Source organism: Lepidochelys olivacea (genome assembly GCF_965140295.1).
Source record: "Lepidochelys olivacea isolate rLepOli2 genome assembly, chromosome: 6".
Taxonomy (NCBI): Eukaryota; Metazoa; Chordata; order Testudines; family Cheloniidae; genus Lepidochelys; species Lepidochelys olivacea.
The window spans coordinates 4,477,038-4,499,931 of record NC_140416.1 but is presented as its reverse complement, the minus strand read 5'-3'; the positions used below and the strand labels follow the sequence as shown (position 1 = coordinate 4,499,931).

Here is a 22,894-nt window from a genome sequence, read left to right as displayed (position 1 = left end):
ATACCACATCTACCGCTTCCCCCCATCCACACGGCCGTCACCCTGTCAAAGAAAACTATCGAGTCAGTTTGATATGATTTGTTCTTGACAAATCCATGCTGACTATTACATATTGCCTTATTATCTTCTAGATGTTTGCAAATTGATTCCTTCATTATTTGCTCCATTATCTTTCCGGGTCCAGAAGTTAAGCTGACTGGTCTGTAATTCCCTGGGTTGTCCTTATTTCCCTTTTTATAGATAGGCACTATATGTGCCCTTTTCCAGTCTTCTGGAATATCACCCGTCTTCCATGACTTTTCAAAGATAATAGCTAATGGCTCAGATATCTCCTCAGTCAGCTCCTTGTGTATTCTAGGATGCACTTCATTGGGCTCTAGTGACTTGAAGACATCTCACTTGTCTAAGTAATTTTCACCTTGCTCTTTCCTGTTTTGAACCTACCCCATTTTCACTGGTGTTCACTATGTTAGGTGTCCAATCGCCACCAACCTTCTTGGTGAAAACCGAAACAAAGAAGTCATTAAGCACGTCTGCCATTTCCACATTTTCTGTTATTGGTTTTTTGTCTTCTTTGAGTAATGGGCCTACTCTGTCCTTGGTCTTCCTCTTGCTTCTCATGTATTTGTAGAATGTTTTCTTGTTACCCTTTATGTCCCTAGCTTGTTTGATTTCCTTTTGTGCCTTGGCCTTTCTAATTTTGCCCCTACATACTTGTGTTGTTTGTTTGTATTCGTCCTTTGTCATCTGACCTAGTTTCCACTTTTTGTAGGACTCTTTTTTTTATTTTTAGATCATGGAAGATCTCCTGGTTAAGCCAGGGTGGTCTCTTGCCATTCTTCCTATCTTTCCTGTGCAGTGGAATAGTTTGCTCTTGTGACCTTAATAATGTCTCTATAACACATAATAAATGGGTTAATCGTTTATCAGGTCCAAATACCCTAACACTGCACCGGAGACATTACCGTACCAGGACTGGCCTGGAGGTGTCTTAGCATTAGCTCCCCAGGTTGCAATGTGGGTAAATTTGCTTTGTAAGTAATGACAGTCCTCACAGCTCCCCAAAAGGAGAGAGGAAGTAGCGTGAGTGAAGGGACTGATTTGGTCGCTGGGAGGTAAGCAAAGCCACAGTGCTGTTAGCTACACCTGTAAAAGACATGTCCCAGCAAAGAGATGGAGGAAGATATGAAGAAAATCAAAAATGAAGGCGTAACCCAGAAGGTGTAATCTGCACTGACTGCTGAAAGGGAAATAAAGGGTCAGATCCTCCGGATGAGCCATTGATGCCCAGCACAGCTCAGGGTGAGGGGTGAAGGCTACCATCACAGCCACCTGATCCTCAGACTGCCAGGCACCAGTCTGATCCTGAGCAGCAGCTTAGAGCAGCCAAGGGATCATTCCAGCTTCTGGGATCACCACAGAGACAGGGTCCTGAGTCTATGCCCCCTCCTCCAGTAGCTGTGAGCTGCGATGTCATAGAGCTGGTTATACTGGAAGATTTTCTAGGAAATTCTCAGTTGGCCACTTAAGCCATTTTAAAGTGGACTCTGCACTGCACTGAGGATAAGGATTGGGATCAAAAAATGCAAACCAACCTCACATTAGCGGAGTTCAAAGTGGGCCAGAACTATGTTTTATTTGTATAGAAGTAATCCCATTGGCTTCATTTTTGTTATATCAATATAAGTAAGAGAAGAATTGAACCCAGGATGTATAAGTCATCTGTTACTTACTGGGTACTGCTTTTCTTTAAATTACAAACATCAGGCTGTCTATGGAATGAGTAAACTGTATATAAAGTCACCATTTTCTACTCTGAAATTTTGGTTTGTTTTAACTTCCTTCTGCAGAAAGAAGTAAAGCATTTCAAGATGTTCTGTCCAGATTAAACCTGGAGAAGCACAGAAGCATCAAGATCAGGCTGAGGGATGTCCTGGAGATTTGCCCAGAAAGCATCAAGAACAAGATTCCAGAGGCATTAGATGATTTACCTTGGCATTTCCTGAGGAAGGTCATGGCTCTGAATGGGACGGCCAGAAATACAAGCATTGGGCACAAGGCTCCTGCAGAAGAAATGGGTGATTATGAGGAGAAGCTGCATATTGATGGCACTTTCTGTTTTAGTGACACTGAGATGAAAATTTCTCTGCAACCTCTTGATGTTCTCTGTGCTGTTCTGCTTTGCTCAGACAGCTTCCTAAAGCAGGAGATCCTGTCCAAAATGTCCATGTGCCAGTTTGCCTTTCCTCTGCTGCTACTCACCCTTGACACCCCCAAGTGCACCCTAATACTGTGGGCCATGAGGGACATTGTGCGGAAGTGGAGGCCGCACTCCCTGGCAGAGAACAGAGGGTTCAGAGAGGAGAGCTTGATGCTCACGTCAATGCCAACCATTTCTTTTGTGTGGATGGGGAGCTGCAGCTTCTCCAAGTCCCACCTCCTCAATGAGGTTCTCAGCCCCTCCCAGCAGCACCACGATTTCTTTATCAGTGCGGGACATGGAGTCTGGGAACTTCCTTCGGAAAATCGCAGATGGGCTGGTTGAGATTGCCTGGTATTTCCCTGGGGGGATGGAAAATTCTGATCTTTTCCCAGAACCCATTGCAGTTACAAATCTGCGTGGAGACATTGAGTCCCACTGGCTACAGTTTAGCTTTTGAACAGAGGTCTCCTCCGCAGTGTTCATAGTTACCGAGAGCATCGGTGAGAGAGAATAGGCACTGATATCATCTTGGAAAGAATCCAGCTCTAAATATTACTTCATCCTCAACTACAAGAATAAGAAACCCAAAGAAACTCTGGGATTCCTTAATAAGCTGTCCTCAGTGTTGAAGCTGAGCAAATCACAGCTACTGGTGAAAGATCGTACCATGAATAATGCAGGATTTGTGAAAAAGGTGCAGTCCACCATAGGAACCATAGTGAATTCATCTCTGAAGACAGTGAGTTTGGAAGCCATGGCTGTGACGGCACCTGACCTAGGAATCCTGGTGAATGAGGACTGTCAGGCATGTCAATGTGTGAGCAAATATACTGAAGAAATCACTGCAGAAATAAGAGATGGGGCAAAATACAAAAGGGAAATGCTGAGCCTGCAAGGAGACCTATGGAAAAACTTGGCTAAAGTGGAAGAAGAGATGTGCCGAATGAAAAGGCAAGGGGTCATGGCCATTGAAGACTATAAATCTGCGCTGAAACAGAAATGGTTAGAGATACGCAGACAGCAGAATCAGTGTGACCGTACTAATGGTTTGACTAAGTTCATCAAGGGAATAGTACAGCTGAAGCCAGTGGAGAAACATTACTTTCTGAAATGGATGAAATTTATCCTGGATAATATTGCGAGGCGAATCTTTCTAAAATGCGGGCGGACTATAAAGAGAAATGTGAAACTCCAGGAGTGGACCAAAAACAGCTGGAGGAATTAGATGAATTAATATCTGATAGTTCCTTGGGGGTGGAGTATTTCATGCGTGAGTTGGGGCAGTTCTATGAAGCTGAATGCTCAATGGTTAAAGAAGGGAAAATGGAAGAAAGCCAAAGACATTTCACCCGTCTCCCATGCATAGCAGCTGACCTGATGCTGGAAGGGTTTCCTGTTTAGCTGACCGATGGAGATGCCTCCAACATCCCCATGAACTGGGTAGTAGAGGTTCTAACTCATCTCCATATCAGGCTAGGGGATAGATCCAGAATGGTGGTTATAACAGTGCTGAGAGTGCAGAGCACTGGGAAATCCATCCTCTCAACACCATGTTCGGCCTGCAGTTTGCAGTGAGTAGCGGTCGAAGTGCGCGAGGAGCCTTCATGACGCTCATTAAAGTTACAGAAGCTGTTCAGGAGCCGCTTGGCTGTGATTTCATCCTGGTGATAGACACTGAAGGTCTGAAGGCCCCTGAACTAACAGCACTGGAAGACAGTTATCAACATGACAATGAGCTGGCCACCCTGGTGATTGGACTGAGTGACGTCACCATCGTTAACATGGCCATGGAGAATGCCACAGAAATGAAGGATGTTCTGCAAATTGTGGTCCAGGCATTTCTCAGAATGGAGGAAATAGGAAAACTGCCAAACTGCCAGTTTGTGCACCAGAACGTCAGTGATGTGTCTGCTCATGTTCAAAATATGAGGGACAGGAAACACCTCCTGGAGCAGCTGAATGAAATGACCAAAGCTGCAGCAAGGATGGAAAAGCAAAGCAGGGAAATGACATTTTCTGATATTATGGAGTATGTCCCAGAAAAACACAATTGGTACATACCTGGCTTGTGGCATGAAGTCCCTCCCATGGCTCCCGTAAACACTGGATACAGTGAGAGGGTGTGAAAGCTAAAGAAATAACTGTTTGAATTCATAGAGAACCGTTCACGGAAAAGAGCTGGAAAGGATATTCCTGATTTTATTGTATGGTTGAAGAGCTTGTGGAAGTCAGTGAAACATGAGAACTTCATCTTTAGCTTTAGAAACAGCCTTGTAGCTGAAGCCTATAACCTGCTGTCTGTGAAGTATTCTGAATGGCAATGGGGTTTCCGCAAGGAGATGTATCTCTGGATATCTGAAAAAGAAACTTTTATCTAGAATCAGCTGCCAGAGACACTAGAGGGTGATCTCTTTCACAGCTTAAAAATGGAAGCACAAGGGAAACTACAGCAGGGAGAACAGAAGCTCTTGAATAACTGAGAACAGTATTTTAAAAGTGAAGCTCCAAATTTGAACCTGATAGAAAAGTACAGAGAAGATTTCAAAAGGAGCACGAATAGCCTCAAAAGAGAACTTGAAAATTATTCAACCAGTAACTGTGAGGAAGCAATTCGAATACGAAGAGGACAGCGCAAGATAGACAATATCCAGTCTGGGTACAAGCTGAAAATTGAAGGGGAAGTTGCCAGACTCTTGGCTGAATGCCGAAACAGAGAAGATAAACTCGACCATGAGAAACTGAAGAAAGAATTTGAAACGATGTGACGAGAAACCTTGTCAGAGTTAACGCTCTGTACTTTACAGAAATGTCAAGTTGTTCAAGATATGGATCTCCAGCTGAGAAAGGATCTGAAGCACAGAGCGGGTGCTGTCAGACAGATACTGCAACATGCAAAAAGCCTGCTGGATTATAGAATGAAGTCTTTCACAATGAAGAAGGAATACTTAAACCTAAAATGGACCAGAGCAGTTGTAGAATACTTCTCACAGGAATGTTACTGTAAAACTGAAGAGCTTGCTCTATCTTTAATGACTGAATGCAAGAAATACATTGAAGAAAAAGTTAAATCCAAAACAGACTATGATGAAACCTATTGTGGAGAACTGCTGCATATGGTTAATGAGAGGTTAAAAGAGGAGGAGATTGAGAAACTTCACACTTCTCCTTTGTTTGAAGTTGACCTGAAGCGTCACGTTTGGGGGAAGCAGCTTGGGCATTTCAGAAGATGCATGAAGATTTTATCAAAGAAAACGATCCTCAGCAACGTCTGGAGAAGCTGAAACCTCATTATTTCTCCATATTTACTGATCTCTATTTGGAAAAGAAAGAGAGCCAAACAAGGGTGAGGAATTTCTGTGATCAGTGTCTCAAACCTGCCCTGGTGGGTTATGTCAACAAAAGGCTCGGACTAGAAATAGTTGACAATATTCTCAGCAGTGAACAGGCCCTTGAATACGCCAGCCGAAGCTTCTTTCAGTTCTTTTTGCTAAAGAAGCTGCTGGAAGAGATGAACTTTGGCAACTATGTGAAATACATAAGTAACTATGAAGAGTTTGTCAAATCCTGGATACAGAGATGTCTGATAGACCACTATGGAGGGAAGGCAAGTTTGAGAGATTTGGAGAAAGGGATTCTATCCGGAATAATAAATAAAATCAAGGGAGTTCTGAAAAACTCCATAAATAAAAACAATAACACAGTTTCTGCCTTTTTAGACAGCTTTTGCAAAGAGCTGCAGCAGGACCTGGCCATTTCCAGCAATAGCTTAGTTGGAGTACAGTTTAAAACCACAGCAAAAATTGAGCAGCTTTCTGGTAACATTGAAATCTTCCTTCTGGAGCTGGAACAACAAATCTTAACCCAGTTTAATCATTTGGAACTTGAGACCAAACTCTCCAGCCTGCCAGTGAAACCCCAGGATGAGATCTTCAAGCGAGTGTTTGGCTGTGGGAAGCAGTGTCCGTTCTGTGAAGCCCCCTGTGAAGCAGGAGGCACTGACCATAAAGAGCATTTTGTATCAGTCCATCGACCCAAAGGGTTAGGGAACTTCAGGGACTGTGATTCACAAAAGCTTGAGCATTCCATATGCTCCTCTGATGTGGTTTCCAATCGTGAATTCCGAACTGCAGCCGCAGATGGGAAATTTCATCCCTACAAAGATTACCGCCATTACTACCCAGACTGGCACATTCAGCCTGATCCCAGCATTGATGCTTCTGATTTCTGGAAATTTGTTTTCAAATCATTCAATGACCAGTTAGCTAGAGCGTATGGTGCTAAAGCAGCAGAACTTCCAGGAGACTGGAAAAATATAATGAAAGAGCAGGCGCTGAAGAGCCTAAAGGAAGCATTTTACATGAAATAATAGACATGCCAAGAGTCTCTTTAAATAGGATACACTTCAACAAAACAAAACCCTTAATTAAAAAAAAAACGGAATATGAACAAATCTGACAGCCTGTACCGTTTTTTAAATTGAAAACTAAAAACAAAAAATCAATTGCAGGTCACATCTTCCAGTTAGTGCAAGGCTGCTGCACAGGAACAGCCATACCAAAGCAAACTGATAGTCCGTGTATCCCTGTGTCCTTGCTGAACCAGAATAACAGCCCATCTAGCCTGGTATCCCCACCTCTCTGCAGTACTGGATCAGACCAATCACCCATATAGCCTAGTATCCCACATCCTTGCTGTATTGGATCAGACCTAAAGGCCATCTAGCTCGGTATCTCATCTCCCTGCTGTACTGGATCAAACCAGTGATCCATCCTGTCTCTGACAGTGGCCATTACAAAATGTCTCAGTGGGAGGTGCAAGAAACCATCTAATGGAAATTGTATAGAAACGTTTTTAGAGGAGAAGCTTCTTCCTAACATAACTATGTAAACAGGGTCCGAATGAGTTCTCCCATGACAGCTAGCTGTTAGCGGGAGAGACTTTAGGAGGAAATTGTATTTACATGAACTCACCTACTCTGCCTAGATATCCAGCAGATATAGAGGTGTTGCTCAAAGTGATCAATATTGACTTGTGTTGGGTTACAAATCACTTTAGTACTGAATGAAGGGGTAGTGAAATGCTGTTGTCAGTGTTGTTGTATTTATTGTATGAGTAAAGGGGAGCAGAACTGTGCTTAACCTGTCTCAAATGAGGGGTCACCCACAGCTGAAAGGACTCATTAAGCCAGGTGCTCGAATGCCTGACTCCTGTGAAGGTAAGAGGGGTGAGGAGAGGTATCTCTGCCAGGAGGAGTGAACTCTCCCTAAGGGTCCCTGGTCTGGTTTAACCTGTTTCTCCCCACTGTTCAGAAGATAGGGCCTTTTGTTATTTTAAGTGCTCAAAAGAGCTGACAATTACTTGTGGCAGGATAGCATTTCTGCCCAGCCTAATAGCTGAAAATCACTAAGGACTTGGCTACACTTGTGAGTTAGAGTGCATTAAAGCAGCCCCAGGCACCCTAACTCACGATGCATCCACACTGGCAAGGCACGTAGAGCACCTGGACTTTGTAGCGGGAGTGCCCCTGCTAATCCACCTCCACCAGAAGCATAACGCTTGGTGCGTCTCGGCTGAAACGCCCCAGCGTCAGTGTGAACGAGGTGTTGCATTACTGCACTCTGATCGGCCTCCAGAAATTTTTCCTTTCCACATAGAATCATAGGACTGGAAGGGACCTTGAGAGATCATCAAATCCAGGGGTTCTCAACCTTTTTCTTGCTGAGGCCCCATTCAACATCCTATAAAAACAACAGCGCCCAGCAGCGGGGAAACATGGGCTCCAGGCCAGGGGGACACACTTGGGCATAGGCATAGTTTTACTTCTATTTTTGGGGGGGTTGGGGGGAGGAAGGCCTGGCAGGGCTCATTCCAGCTCCACACAGCAGGGTGCAGGAAGGATGTGCCATCTCCACCCCCTGTCTCACTCAGGAGGTCACCCAGCTAGTCTGGGCTCTGGGGGGATGCAACCAAAAATATAACTGAAAGGGGGGACTCAGTTCAAAAAGTTTGAAAACCGCTCAGGTGCGGGCAGGGGGTTAGTTAGGGGCTGTGTGAAATGAGGGGAGTAGCTCACAGTGCAGGGAGGGAATAGCTAAGGGCTGTGTATGGGCAGGGGGTAGCTATGGGCTGTATGCATGCAGGGGGGCTTCCAGTGCAATGCCCAGCTTCAGGGGCAAGGCACTGGGACTCCCGGCTTCAGCCTCCCTGCTGCTCCTGGCTTGTGGGGGAGGGGAGGTTTGCTGGCTCGAGCACCGCGTTGCTCCTGGCTTGGAGGGGATGTGGGGACCCTGCCAGCTTCAGCCTCACCTAGCTTCTGGCTGCGACACTCACGGCTTGGGGGGCATGGGGAGGGCACCACGGGCTTCAGCCCCGCGCTGCTCCTAACTAGGGCAGGGGGCCCACTGGCTTCAGACCTGCACTGCTCCTGGCTTAGGAGGAAGGGGGGCCCCCAGGCTTCAGCACTGGGGCTCCAGGTTTCAGCCGTGGGGCTCTGCGGCCCCCCTGAAAGGGCTCACTGACCCCCGGCTGAGAACCACTGATCTAATCCAGTCCCCTGCACTCATGGCATGACTAAGCATTATCTAGATCATCCCAGACAGGTGTTTGTTTAACCTACTCTAAAAAATCTCCACTGATGGAGATTCCAGAACCCCACAGGCAATTTATTTCAGTGCTTAACCACCCTGACAGGAAGTTAGCCATTGATAGCTACTCTCTGGGAATGGTTTTCCACCAGTTTTGCACGCATCTTATAGTAACTCCATCTAAGTTGTCTTTCCCTAGTTAGTTTGTTTGTTTATGAGAAGGTCATGTGAGACTGCATCAAAAGCCTTACTACCGTCAACATATACCACATCTACTGCTTCTCCCCATCCACAAGGCTCGTTACCCTGTCAAAGAAAGCTATCAGGTTGGTTTGACAGGATTTGTTCTTGACAAATCCATGCTGACTATTACTTATCACCTTATTATCTTCCAGATGTTTGCAAATTTAGAGCTTAATTATTTGCTCCATTATCTTTCCAGGTACAGAAGTTAAGCTGACTGGTCTGTATTTCCCCAGGTTGTCCTTATTTCCCTTTTTATAGATGCCCTTTTCAAGTCTTCTGAAATCTCTCCCGTTTTCCATGACTTTTCAAAGATAATCACTAATGGCTCAGATATCTCCTCAGTCAGCTTCTTGAGTATTCTAGGATGCATTTCATCAGGCCCTGGTGACCTGAAGACATCTAATTGGTCTAAATAATTTTTTACTTGTTCTTTTCCTATTTTATCCTCGGATCCCACCTCACTTTCACTGGCATTCAGTATGCTAGATGTCCAATTACCACTAACCCTCTTCTTGAACACTGAAACAAAGAAGTCATTAAGCACCGCTGCCATTTCCACATTTTCTGTTATTGTTTTTTTCCTCTTCATTGAGTAATGGGCCTACCCTGTCCTTGATCTTCCTCTTGCTTCTAATGTATTTGTAGAATGTTTTCTTGTCACCCTTTATGTCTCTAGCTATGATCTGTTTTGTTTCTTGGCCTTTCTCAGTCACAGCTCAGTAGTGACCTGGCCCTGCCATACCAGCTTCCTGGCTGGGAGCACGTCCCTGGGAGCTGGAGGAGAGCAGAAAGATATCGGTGTCCCGAAGCAGCTGCTCTTGCCCTGCGAGTCATGCTCTCTGATGAAGGACAGTCTGAACCTGAGCTCAAACCCTTTCAGTTTCTTCTTGGTTCACGACTGGATACAAATAGAGCCTGTGATGGTGCCAAGGGTCACAGGAGAGGGGGATGATGTGCGCTCTTTAGGGATGTGACTTCTTCTCTTCTGCCAATTTTCTGTCAACCCAGAGGGACACCGGCCAGCGGCTCTCCCCAGAATACTTATTGAAATGTCTGACTTACCATAAGCGTCCACTGCATAACACAGATGCTTCGTTGGGGGAGGGGATCTCTTTAGATTCTCACACAGACTGTGAGGTAGATACGAGGCTGGCCAGGCTAGGGCATTAGCTCTCGCCACTCAGGAGCATCCTCTGCAGGTGGTGTCTTGCCCACAATTACCTGCCCTTTTCCAAGCTCCACCACATTAGGCCCTGCATCCCTCCCAGACCATGGTGCTCCCAGGGGCTCTCTGTGCCCCCCAAAGTCCCTCCTCCTCCCATACTACCCCCCGTTTCCCCCTCCAATGACAGCAGCTCTGTGTGACTCCCATTCCCCCCATACCAGGGGCTTTGTGTACCCCATTCCTCACTCCCCCCATTCCTCCCCCAATAGCAGGGGTTCTGAATGTGCTCCCATTCCCCTACCCCCCCACGCATTCTTCTTCACTCCCTCCATACCGGAGTTCCCTAATCTTCCCCCCACCAGGAGCTCTGTGTGCCCCCTATTACTCCCTCCCTCTAAACCAGGGCCTCCCTTCACTCTCAGGCCAGGAGCTCTGTCTGCCCCCCATTCCCAACTTCCCTCCATGCTAGGGGTGCTATGTGCCCCCTTCCCCCTATACCAGGTTCTCCTAATTTCATGCTGTCTGGAGTGGCTCACAACTGTGAGTGCCAATCTCAGGGCAGACTGTCAGAAAATAGGGCAGAGAGCCCAACATGGTGGTGTGTTTTATAATTAGGGTGACCATATTTCCCTATGCTGGATATGAACACCTCATAAAATTACTCGTGAGTTCACTGGCAATCAGTCAGAACTATGCAGTACAAACATTCAAATTAGCATCAAGTTGACTGAGCCTCCATTAAAAAGAAATACTGCCTAGTTGGATTCTTTTTATTTATCTTCTTATCTTTAAGGCTTTAGGGTTCACATTTAGGGGTGTGTGACACCCCCCCACACACACCTTCCCACGCCTGCAGGGTGAGGTGACGCACACACACGCCCATACACCTCTCTCACACGGGTGTATGTGTGTGTGACTGACGGACTCGACCCTTTCCCTGCCTGGTGCTCTTTGCCCTCCATGCCTGGCTGGGCCCCCGGGTCAGACCTGCCTCTCCTGGTACCTGGTGCCACATCTTACCAAGGCAACACATGGATGGGGGCACGCAGGGTCACATGCCTCCCCCCATTTCTGCCAGGGCTTATACCAAAATGTGGCATGTGGCCACCAGCAGCCTATTGGCACTGTGCAGGAGGGAAGGGATAGGAGCTGCTTCCAGCCACAGGGGAGGAGTAGAGAGGAAATGATGACCTGGCCCTCGTCTTTGCAGAGCTATTCTCATCTTGTTCCCCCCACCCCCACCGTGGCTGGAAGCAGCTTGTCCCTTCCTGCCCACACAGTATCATAAAGCAGCTAAGACTCCATGCTGCTGCTGGCCACCAACATAACCTAGATGCCTTCTGTCCCCCGCGGCTACAGCGTGGGAAGGAAGGGGTTAAGCCTTAAGAATGCACTGTGCACCAGGGCCCAGGTAACCTGATTGCAGAGGCTTCAGAGAACCCGGCCAGAGAGGTAGCTCAGCAGGGGAGGGTGCCTAGGGGACAGAGCAGCCCCACGCTCCTTGGGGGCTGGACCGCAGGGCAAAGAGGGCACTAAACCCCTGTCCGGGGGCTGCTGTGAAGCCTGCAGGGTCAGGTTGGGAACAGGCTGGAAATTGTTTCCCACCCCAGTCCAGAGCTTAGCGGCTTCCCCATGCATGGATTGCACAGGGCTTTGACACACGGAGGGCTCGGCTCCTCCTGGCCAGTGTCCCGGGCCGGAGGGTCTTGGGCTTTCCCAGGGTGCTGGCCCAGCCAGAGGCAGTGGGGGAAGGAAGGAGTCTGCCGGCCAGACTGTTAATAAGTGCAGTGCTCCAAACAGGAGCTGGTTCTCCGCACAGCGCTGGGAGTGGGATATGTCCTGCTGTGTGTGTGTGTGCGGGGGGGGGGGGGTGGTGGTGATATGGAGGAGCAGCAGGACTTGTGGGGGTGAAGGGGCAAAGCAGGGACAGGACAGTGGGAGGAGGAGCATGTAAAGGGCCGATGGTGATATCTGATCTCTGGTCACGCAATCTACCACATATCTATTCAGGGAACACCATCAAAGGGCCTAATCACATCAGCCACACTATCAGAGGCTCGTTCACCTGCACATCCACCAATGTGATATATGCCATCATGTGCCAGCAATGCCCCTCTGCCATGTACATTGGCCAAACCGGACAGTCTCTACGTAAAAGAATAAATGGACACAAATCAGATGTCAAGAATTATAACATTCATAAACCAGTCGGAGAACACTTCCATCTCTCTGGTCACGCAATCACAGACATGAGGGTCGCTATCTTAACTGTCCAAAACTGGAAGATCGGAAATTCATGAAAAAACTCGTACAGATACAGACAGGCATCATCTTCCTTTCCAAATGCAGACAGATGGACATCATACCAAAAGGACTGAAGGTAAAAAATCCATTACAATCTACATACCACACAGACTATGCGGACAGCTTGTGCCACACGCTCTCAAAGAAACTGTGGAAGCACCTGATCAACATCCTCTACAGCAAACAGGGAAAGATTAAGAATGAGCTCTCAGAACTGGATACTCTCATAAAAAAACAACCCTCCACACAAACTTCCTCGTGGCTGGAATTTACAAAAACTAGACAAGCCATTTACAACACACACTTTGCTTCTCTACAAAAGAAAAAGGACACTAAACTATCTAAACTACTACATGCCACAAGGGGCCACAGCAATGGTTCCCTTAACCCACCCAGCAATATTGTTAATCTATCCAATTATACTCTTAGCCCAGCAGAAGACTCTGTCCTATCTCGGGGCCTCTCCTTCTGCCCCTCCACCCCCACGAACATCATACAGTTCTGCGGTGACCTAGAATCCTATTTTCAACGTCTCCAACTCAAGGAATATTTCCAACACACCTCTGAACAACATACTAATCCACAGAGACCTTCCTACCAACACTACAAAAAGAAGGATTCTAGGTGGACTCCTCCTGAAGGTCGAAACAAGAGACTGGACTTCTACATAGAGTGCTTCCGCTGACGTGCATGGGCTGAAATTGTTGAAAAGCAGCATCACTTGCCCCATAACCTCAGCTGTGCAGAACACAATGCCATCCACAGCCTCAGAAACAACTCTGACAGCATAGTCAAAAAGGCTGACAAAGGAGGTGCTGTTGTCATCATGAATAGGTCAGCATATGAACAAGAGGCTGCCCGGCAGCTCTCCAACACCACTTTCTACGAGCCATTACCCTCTGATCCCACTGAGAGTTACCAAAAGAAACTACACCATTTGCTCAAGAAACTCCCTGAAAAAGCACAAGAACAAATCCTCATAGACACACCCCTGGAACTCCGACCAGGGCTATTCTATTTGCTACCCAAGATCCATAAACCTGGAAATCCTGGATGCCCCATCATCTGAGTCATTGGCACCCTGACAGCAGGATTGTCTGGCTATGTAGACTCCCTCCTCAGGCCCTACGCTACCAGCACTCCCAGCTATCTTCGAGACACCACTGACTTCCTGAGGAAACTACAATCCATCGGTGATCTTCCTGATAACACCATCCTGGCCACTATGGATGTAGAAGCCCTCAACACCAACATTCCACACAAAGATGGACTACAAGCTGTCAGGAACATTATCCCCAATAATGTCACGGCCAACCTGGTGGCTGAACTTTGTGACTTTGTCCTCACCCATAACTATTTCACATTTGGGGACAATGTATACCTTCAGATCAGCGGCACTGCTATGGGTACCTGCATGGCCCCTCAGTATGCAAACATTTTTATGGCTGACTTAGAACAATGCTTCCTCAGCTCTCGTCCCCTATTGCCCCTACTCTACTTGCGCTATATTGATGACATCTTCATCATCTGGACCCATGGGAAAGTAGCCCTTGAGGAATTCCACCATGATTTCAACAATTTCCATCCCACCATCAACCTCAGCCTGGACCAGTCCACACAAGAGATCCACTTCCTGGACACTACGGTGCTAATAAGCGATGGTCACATAAACACCACCCTATACCGGAAACCTACTGACCGCTCCTACCTACATGCCTCCAGCTTTCACCCAGACCATACCACACGATCCATTGTCTATAGCCAAGCTCTACGATACAACTGCATTTGCTCCAACCCCTCAGACAGGGACAAACACCTACAAGATCTCTATCAAGCATTCTTACAACTACAATACCCACCTGCTGAAGCGAAGAAACAAATTGACAGAGACAGAAGAGTACCCAGAATTCACCTACTACAGGACAGGCCCAATGAGGAAATAACAGAACGCCACTAGCCATCATCTTCAGCCCCCAACTAAAACCTCTCCAACGCATCAGCAAGGATCTACAACCTATCCTGAGGGACGAACTATCACTCTCACAAATCTTGGGAGACAGGCCAGTCCTTGCCTACAGACAGCCCCCCAACCTGAGGCAAATACTCACCAGCAACCACACACCACACCACAGAACCACTAACCCAGGAACCTATCCTTGCAACAAAGCCCGTTGCCAACTGTGTCCACATATCTATTCAGGGGACACCATCATAGGGCCTAATCACATCAGCCACACTATCAGAGGCTCGTTTATCTGCACATCTACCAATGTGATATGTGCCAGCAATGCCCCTCTGCCATGTACATTGGCCAAACTGGACAGTCTCTAGGTAAAAGAATAAATGGACACAAATCAGATGTCAAGAATTATAACATTCAAAAACTGGTTGGAGAACACTTCAATCTCTCTGGTCACTCGATTACAGACCTAAAAGTGGCAAGTCTTCAACAGAACTAAGATGGAATATAAGCTGGCCCACCAGGGTTCCCCACCCTCCGCTGCTGGTAAAAGTTCCCGCCACTTGGTAGCTGGGTGGGACACGGGGGTGGGGAAATGCTCCCAGCACTGGCAGCTACTCCCCTGGTCAGGGTGGGTTTTTTTACAGTACTGGGAGAGCTCTTTCCCAGCGCTGGTGCTGCGACTACACAGCCACATTAAAGCGTTGCCACGCTTGGTGGTGAAGACATCCCCTAAGTCCAGACAAGGGTGAGGGCACAGTGCCCCTCTTGCTTTGCCTTCATTCAGATGGGAGACAGTAATTTAGGGCAGGCATCTAACAGCAGAAAATTAACAGAACCCCACGATGGCTCAGCTGTGCTGGCTGACACGTTCCGTGTGAGAGAGCAGAGAACCACATCTCCATCCATTCCCCTCCCACCTTCAGCCATGGACACACAGTCCTTTCCTCCAGCTCTCGACACAGCTCCAGGGATTTATGCCTCTTCTTCCTGCCCCTTGTCAAATTGAGAGAGAGGAAACTTGTCCCTGAAGCGGTTTCCAGAGCTCAGGTGCCAGTTCTGCTCTCCGAGAGCTTCTCCTGCGGCTTGCGGGAAGGGATGTCCTGCTCTGAGGGGCCAGTGCTGATGGGACACTTCCCCAGCTGCAAAGGGAGGTTACTGGGGGGCAAGGAGAGGCCCTTCTGGCCTATGCTATGGAAGGACTGGGGGAGCAGGAATATCTGGGAGGAACATGGGAGAGAAGGAATGGTGGGGGCAGCTATAACCTCTGTAAATGCCCCCCCCCCATTAATGTCATGCATCCTTAGTCAGGAGTTCTCTCCCTGATGATTGGCCCATGGTACAAGAGATCCTTAGTTCAATCACTGGGGATCCCAGCACTGATGATCTTTGTGAAAGGCAAAGGAGGCCTTTGCAGCTGAGCTAGGATCTGTGCTCTTTCTCCCTCCCCACCTACGACTGCAGTTTCTTCTTCTTTCCACCTCCTACAAGGAGGTCAAATATATCCCGTCCATTGATAGCCACCTTTGAAGTTCAGGTGTGGACAACGCACCCTTTCAGTTAGGCTAAATATGGGAGCAATTAAATACCCCATGGTTTAGTGGGAGCAAAAACAACAGAACCCACCACCCAAGGCATGGACCAGCATGGCAAGGCCTGAGTAGTAGGTGAGACAAGCAGGCTGAGGAGAACCCTAGGACTGATTGCAAAAATGCAGGGGCTGGGGAATGGATTTATGTTGCAGATAACTATCGAAAGGAATAAGGAAGCCAGCAGAAACCCAGAGAAGCCTTGGTAATGTGGCTGTGGAGGAAGCCAAGAAAAAGCCCTTTGTTAGGGCACAGGACTGGCTATAAGCAAGTTTGCATTTCTACTGTGTTCAGGGAAACAGAACTGTGTGCACCTTCTTCTTAAGTAAACAAGATTGTACCAAGAAATATGGGACATTTATAATCAATTTCTCCTCTTAATGGAAACAACCTGGAGAGGCCCCAAATACTGCTAAGCACTTGGACCGAGAGGCAACCCTATAAAGAAATACAGTACACACAAAAAAATGCCTTTAGCTTGAACTGCAACACAAAACCTTAACTCTGAATTCATACTTCCCCCACACAAAAAGAATAGATCATGTATCTTCACGTTTCTAGAAAGCTCATGTTAATGTTGCTGATGTCACAGTTAAAGTTTGTGTTACAGTTGGAGGTAGTGGGCAGTAGCCTGTGGAATCGCCTGGTCCATAAATAGGAGTGATTAACACAATCTGTGGGTTTTAAGGCTTGATAGAGAAGCCTCCGAGTCTAAGGCCAGCCATGCTCTCTGGTTTATTTGGGCAGATCTTCTTAAGCCTGCTTGTGACACCCGTCACCCACAGGGCCACAGACCCCCCCAGTTGAGAACCACTGTGGTAGAATAGATCCCTGTCAGCCGAAAGAGCTGAGGCTTTGTCTTCACTGCAGAGTTAACTTGAGTTTTCTACACTCAATTACTGGGCTTGAATCAGCCTCTCTCACATGAGAAGAGCCACACTGTGAATAAACAAAGGTCCTGCTGTGTCCAGACTGGCACTGCACTCACTCAGGTGGGGCACTCAGACTTTTAGGAGCTCATCCTAAGGCTTTTTGCACAGCAGTGAGCTGAGCCACTGTATGGATTCTTCCCCAGTGGATGGTGGGAGAACTTGTCTGTCCTTTCTTGGGACACAGGGGGAAGAGTGGGAAGGCATTGGCGAATTAGAAGCACTCAAGTGCAGCTAGCTTGCATCCATACTACAGAAAGATCATGTTAGCTGGTGAGTTGTGCTAACTTAGGCTTTAGCCTGTGCCCCGAGGGGCCAGCTCACTTGAGTTATAAGCAGCACATCTTTAGGGTTTTTCTATGTGGACAGGAGTCGAGTTAGGGCAATGCATAAGGTGTAGCTTGAGTTAACTCGGCATCTCCTTTTGAATCTGAGCAATATTATCTGCAGAATACAATGAAAATACTTCACTCTCACAAGCCCCATTCACACCTGGCAGTGCCAATCTCTTCTAACCATGTTCACTGCCACTACAGAACAAAGGGCGATAAGAGGACATTGTCTTGGGGAAGGTCTGTCTCCTCCGGCTCTCTGGTTTGTTGAAAGTCTAATTCCAACTCGGGATTTATGCCACCTTTCTCCCACAGCTTTGGGGCTTGCAGAGTCTGTGATTCCTGATTTAATACCTCCATCAAGATAAACAGAAAAGAAATAAGTAATTTAATGACTAATTCTCTTCAATCACATCCTGTTTTGTATGTGTTTGTTTTATTCAATACACTGCACCTGCCGGCAGGGCCGGCCCACAACATTTTGGCACCTCAGGCATTAGGGTGACCAGATGTCCCAACTTTATAGGGCCAGTGCCGACTTTTGGGTCTTTTTCTTATATGGGTTCCTATTACCCCCCACCCCCTCTCCTGATTTTTCACATTTGCTGTCTGGTCACCCTATCAGGCGGGGAGCTCAAATGACACCCCATGCCCCCTTGCTTGGGCCAAAACTTTGAAAGGTCTCAATTCTGCCTACTTTCTGTTCTACTCCGCCCATGGTACTGCTCTGCTACCTACCCCAATAAAGGAGAACTAACAACTTTAAATGCCTTGTTCAAAAATTGTCAGTACACTTTATTATGCAGACAAGAAAAGTTACATTTGCTGTTCAGGCATTTGAAAGTTAACACTGGCATTTTGATGTTTGAATAATCAAAGTGGTGCTTCCGTGCCTTCTTGGTTGCAGAGATTTGAACTGCTTCTGCTTCCTGAAGGTCCACAGTCTGGGCCAACTCATACTCTATTGAGATGGTTGCAAGGCTGACTAGCCTCTCCTGGGTCATTGTGGAGCATAGATGTGTTTTTACTAATTTCAGCTTGGAGAAGCTGTGTTCTCCACTGGCAGCTGTTACAGGAAGTGTTAGAAGTATGCACAGAGCAACAAAATAATTTGGAAAGATGGTGGTCATCTTATTTGTGCATGCATATTCCAGAACAGCCTTTGGAGTTGATCCTGTTGAATGTATCTGAAAAGGGCTTTCAGTTCATCACCTATATCACTTGCATCAATATCGCACATGTCATCATGTGTCAACAGGGTCTCTAGTGCCCTGCATTGCTGGTTTAGGTCTTCTTCAGGTACAGTGAGGAGTTTGGGAACATCCTACAACATCCCAAATATGCTGCTGTGATCCTTGAGCTGCATGAAACATTCTGCAACTGATTGTATCGCACAGTCTAGCACCCGGTTAAAGAATTCAGCTTTGAATTGTTGTTTGGGGTCTCTTATGAGATTATCCCGTGCCTCATATACAAAATGTCGTCTTCTTTGGTGACTCTTGTATTCTTGAATGGGTGGGGAAATAGCTTCAGTGTGAAGCTCCTCTACCCATTTCTGCGCACTCTTCAGAACGTTTTGAAATCCCTCATCTGGCCGGAAGGAGTGTAGGTGGCTGCAGTGGCAGAGGAGCCAGCCACCAGAGCTGGAGACAGGGGAGGTTGAGGGGGAGTTCTGCTGGAGGAGAAGGACTGAGGTGAGAAGGCAAAGGCAGACACAGAGGCAGCAGTGGTGGTGACCCAAGCGGTGGGGGACACAATGAAAAACTCATGTTTTCTTCCACTGTTGCCCTCTTTAATGTTTTTAATGAAGTAAATACTCATGGGAACTGTGAGCTCATGGGAGACTTTAACTTCCCAGATATAGACTGGAGGACAAGTGCTAGTAATAATAATAATAGGGCTCAGATTTTAATAGATGCGATAGCTGATGAATTCCTTCATCAAGTAGTTGCTGAACCAACAACTGGGGATGTCATTTTAGATTTGGTTTTGGTAAGTTGTGAGAACCTCCTAGAAGAAATGGTTGTAGGGGACACCCTTGGTTCCAGTGATCATGAGCTAATTCACCTTAACCTGAAGGGAAGGATAACAAAAAATAGATCTGTGAGTAGGGTTTTTGATTTCAAAAGGGCTAACTTTAAAAAAATGAAGGACATTAGTTAGGGAAGTGGATTGGACTGAAGAACTTATGGATCTAAAGGCAGAGGAGGCCTGGGATTCCTGCAAGTCAAAGTTGCAGAAGCTGTCAGAAGCCTGCATCCCAAGAAAGGGGAAAAAATTCATAGGCAGGACTTGTAGACCAAGCTGGATAAGCAAGCATCTCAGAGAGGTGATTAGGACAAAGCAGAAAGTATACAGGGTGTGGAAGATGGGAGGGATCAGCAAGGAAAGCTACCTTATTGAGGTTAGAACATGTCGGGATAAAGTGAGAAAGGCTAAAAGCCATGTAGAGTTGGAGCTTGCAAAGGGAATTAAAACAAATAGTAAAAGGTGCTATAGCCATATAAATAAGAAGAAAACAAAGAAAGAAGAAGTGGGACAGTTAAACACTGAGGACTGAATGGAAGTTAAGGATAATCATAGAATCATAGAATATCTAGGCATGGCCCAATAGCTAAACAAGTACTTTGCCTTTGTCTTTAATGAGGCTAATGAGGATCTTAGGGTAATGGTAGCATGACAAATGGGAATGAGGCTATGGAGGTAGAGATTACCATATCCGAGATAGAAGCCAAACTTGTACAGCTGAATGGGACTAAATGGGGGGCCCAGATAATCTTCATCCAAGAATATTAAAGGAATTGGCACATGAACTTGCAAGCCCATGAGCAAGAATGTTTAATGAATTTGTAAACGCAAGGGTTGTACCACATGACTGGAGAATTGCTAACATAGTTCCTATTTTTAAGAAAGGAAAACAAGTGATCCGGGTAACTACAGGCCTGTTAGTTTGACATCTGTAGTATAGAAAAAATTTTGAAGGAGAAAGTAGTTAAGGACATTGAGGTCAATGGTAAATGGGACAAAATACAACATGGTTTAACAAAAGTTAGATGGTGCCAGACCAACCTGATCTCCTTCCTTGAGACAGTAACAGATTTTTTAGACAAAGGAAACACAGTGGATCTAATTTAGCTAGATTTCAGTAAGGCGTTTGTTACGGTGCCACATGGGGAATTATTAGTTCAAGAATACAAATTATTACAGAGGGTCCTACTGAAAGGTGAACTGTCAGGCTGGAGGGAGGTTACCAGTGGAGTTCCTCAGGGATCGGTTTTGGGGCCAATCTTATTTAATCTTTTTATTACTGACCTCGGCACAAAAAGTGAGTATATGCTAATAATGTTTGTGTATGACACAAAGCTGGGAGGTATTGCCAATTCAGAGAAGGACCGGGATATCATACAGGAAGACCTGAATGACCTTGTAAACTGGAGTAATAGTCATAGGATGAAAATTAATAGTGAGAAGTGTAAGGTCATGCATTTAGGGATTAATAACAAGAATTTTAGTTATAAGCTGGAGATGCATCAATTGGAAGTAACAGAGGAGGAGAAGGCCCTTGGAGGATTGGTTGACCGCAGGATGACTATGGGCCACCAATGTGATATGGCCGTGAAGAAAGCTAATGCGGTTTTGGCATGCATCAGGCGAGGTATTTCCAATAGAGATAAGGAGGTGTTAGTACCGTTCTACAAGGCACTGGTGAGACCTCATCTGGAAGACTGTGTGCAGTTCTGATCTCCCATGTTTAAGAAGGATACAGGAACAGGTACAGAGAAGAGCTACTAGGATGATCCGAGAAATGGAAAACCTGTCTTATGAAAGGAGACTCAAGGAGCTTGGCTGCTTTAGCCTAACCAAAAGAAGGCTGAGGGAACATGTGATTGCTCTCTGTAAATACATCGGAGGGATAAATACCATGGAGGGAGAGGAATTCTTTAAGCTCAGTACCAATGTGGACACAAGAACAAATGGATACTGTGGAAGAAGACAAGTTCTTACTTTTAGTTTGCATGCAACAAGTTACAGACAGTTTTATTTTTAGGCAATTGCAAGAAGGAAGACAGCCGTTTGGACAGGGTGTCTGTTTTTATGCAAATTTTTAAAGTATAAACAATGTAAAGCAAGTATTTATACCTTTTTATTACATAAAAATCTGCTTTGTCTATACATTTTTTATATTGTATTTGTTTTTAACATGTTTTTGCTACAATTACATTTTATTGTTCTTTTAAGGCAAGGTTTTTGCTTTGCAATTTTTGTACGCTTACACCAGTTTTGACTTTAGAAGTTTTGAATTCTTAGGGGTTAGAGTTACCCTGACTTTTGCTTTTTTTTTTTTTTTTTAAACAGAACTAAGATGGCTGCACTTAAATGCCCTTTTTTACTTTCACACTCCCCTCTTCAGTGCTTTTAGCCCAACCATCATTTTTAAACTTTTATTTTGTTAGACCTTGTATTTTTGATATTAGATTAAAAGGATCAGCTCCATAACTTTTGGTTGGATGTAACGATAATGCATAATTAGTATGAACATGAAAAGTATTTTTGTTATTCTGTTTTTTATAACAACAATAACATATTTTTTAATTAAACAAAAACAATACAAACATTAATGTGTAATAATATGCTGGAGTTATTTTGTAGCCTTAGTTGCATAGCACAATATATTATAATTAGTCCATAAGATAAATGCTTTATAGATGGTATGAAAGGCATGTTTTTTAATTTGATATATATTTTGAAGCACATAGATTTGGCCTTGTAATTTAGAGAGTTTTTGAACCTTTGGTAGGAGTGAGTGTAGGTTTTGGAATTGTTCGGGTATTAAGGTGGTTTAATGAAAGGGTATTTGAAGCCTAAGATTTAATTATAGGATTTTATTTGCAGGCCAATAGATAAGGATTTTTTGCAGCAATGGTGAAATTAAAATGTATGTTTTGCAAATGGTGACCTTAACGTTTACACAGCTGTAACTAGCTTGGAAGAGCCGGTGTTTTGTTGGGGTCGGTGTTTGTTTTCTACTTTTTTAACAAACGCTGTTAGAAACAGTGACAAATTTTTTTTGGCTTTAGCTTTTGTACGCACTGAGGCTGTGGGGGCTTTAAAGGCCAAAAATGTTTATTGGCTTTTTATTTTTATGTAAACATTGGGTGTTATTTTAGGAGCACTGACAACCAATTGGCTCGGCATACCAGGGGAATTAATTTTTTTAATATTACCGTGAATTGTTTCTTGTTCTATGCATTGTTTTTACGGACCCGGCAGGATTTGGTATGTGGGAGCCCACACCCCTTTCACCGGCCCGTAGGCTTGGCAGGAGCACTGCGAGTGCCTGCAACTTTACCCTGAAAACGTTTAAGTTTGTTTTTACGGCCACAGATCAGATGGCACTTTTGAAGCACGAGTAAGGGCAGTGGGCCAGGCCTGGTGCTTAAAGTCACTGTGAATGGCCGCTAGCTGGTTATTTAGGAAATTTGGAACATGCCAGATTTTATTGCAATTTTTTTTGCCTTAGTGATATTTAATACCATTTTTATTAACAGCTTTTGGGTTATTAACCTAAGGGCGGAGATAAC

The 22,894-nt window shown here is 45.6% G+C and overlaps 1 pseudogene across 1 annotated transcript in view; it reads left to right on the top strand.

Moving 5' to 3' along the window:
* LOC311522643 (up-regulator of cell proliferation pseudogene) overlaps nucleotides 1-6,569 on the top strand; it is a 30,070-nt pseudogene extending 23,501 nt beyond the window's left edge. The window contains exon 3 of the transcript in view: nucleotides 1,851-6,569. The product of the transcript in view is annotated as an up-regulator of cell proliferation pseudogene (transcript). The remainder of the gene's footprint in view (nucleotides 1-1,850) is intronic.
* Nucleotides 6,570-22,894: the final 16,325 nt, after the last annotated feature.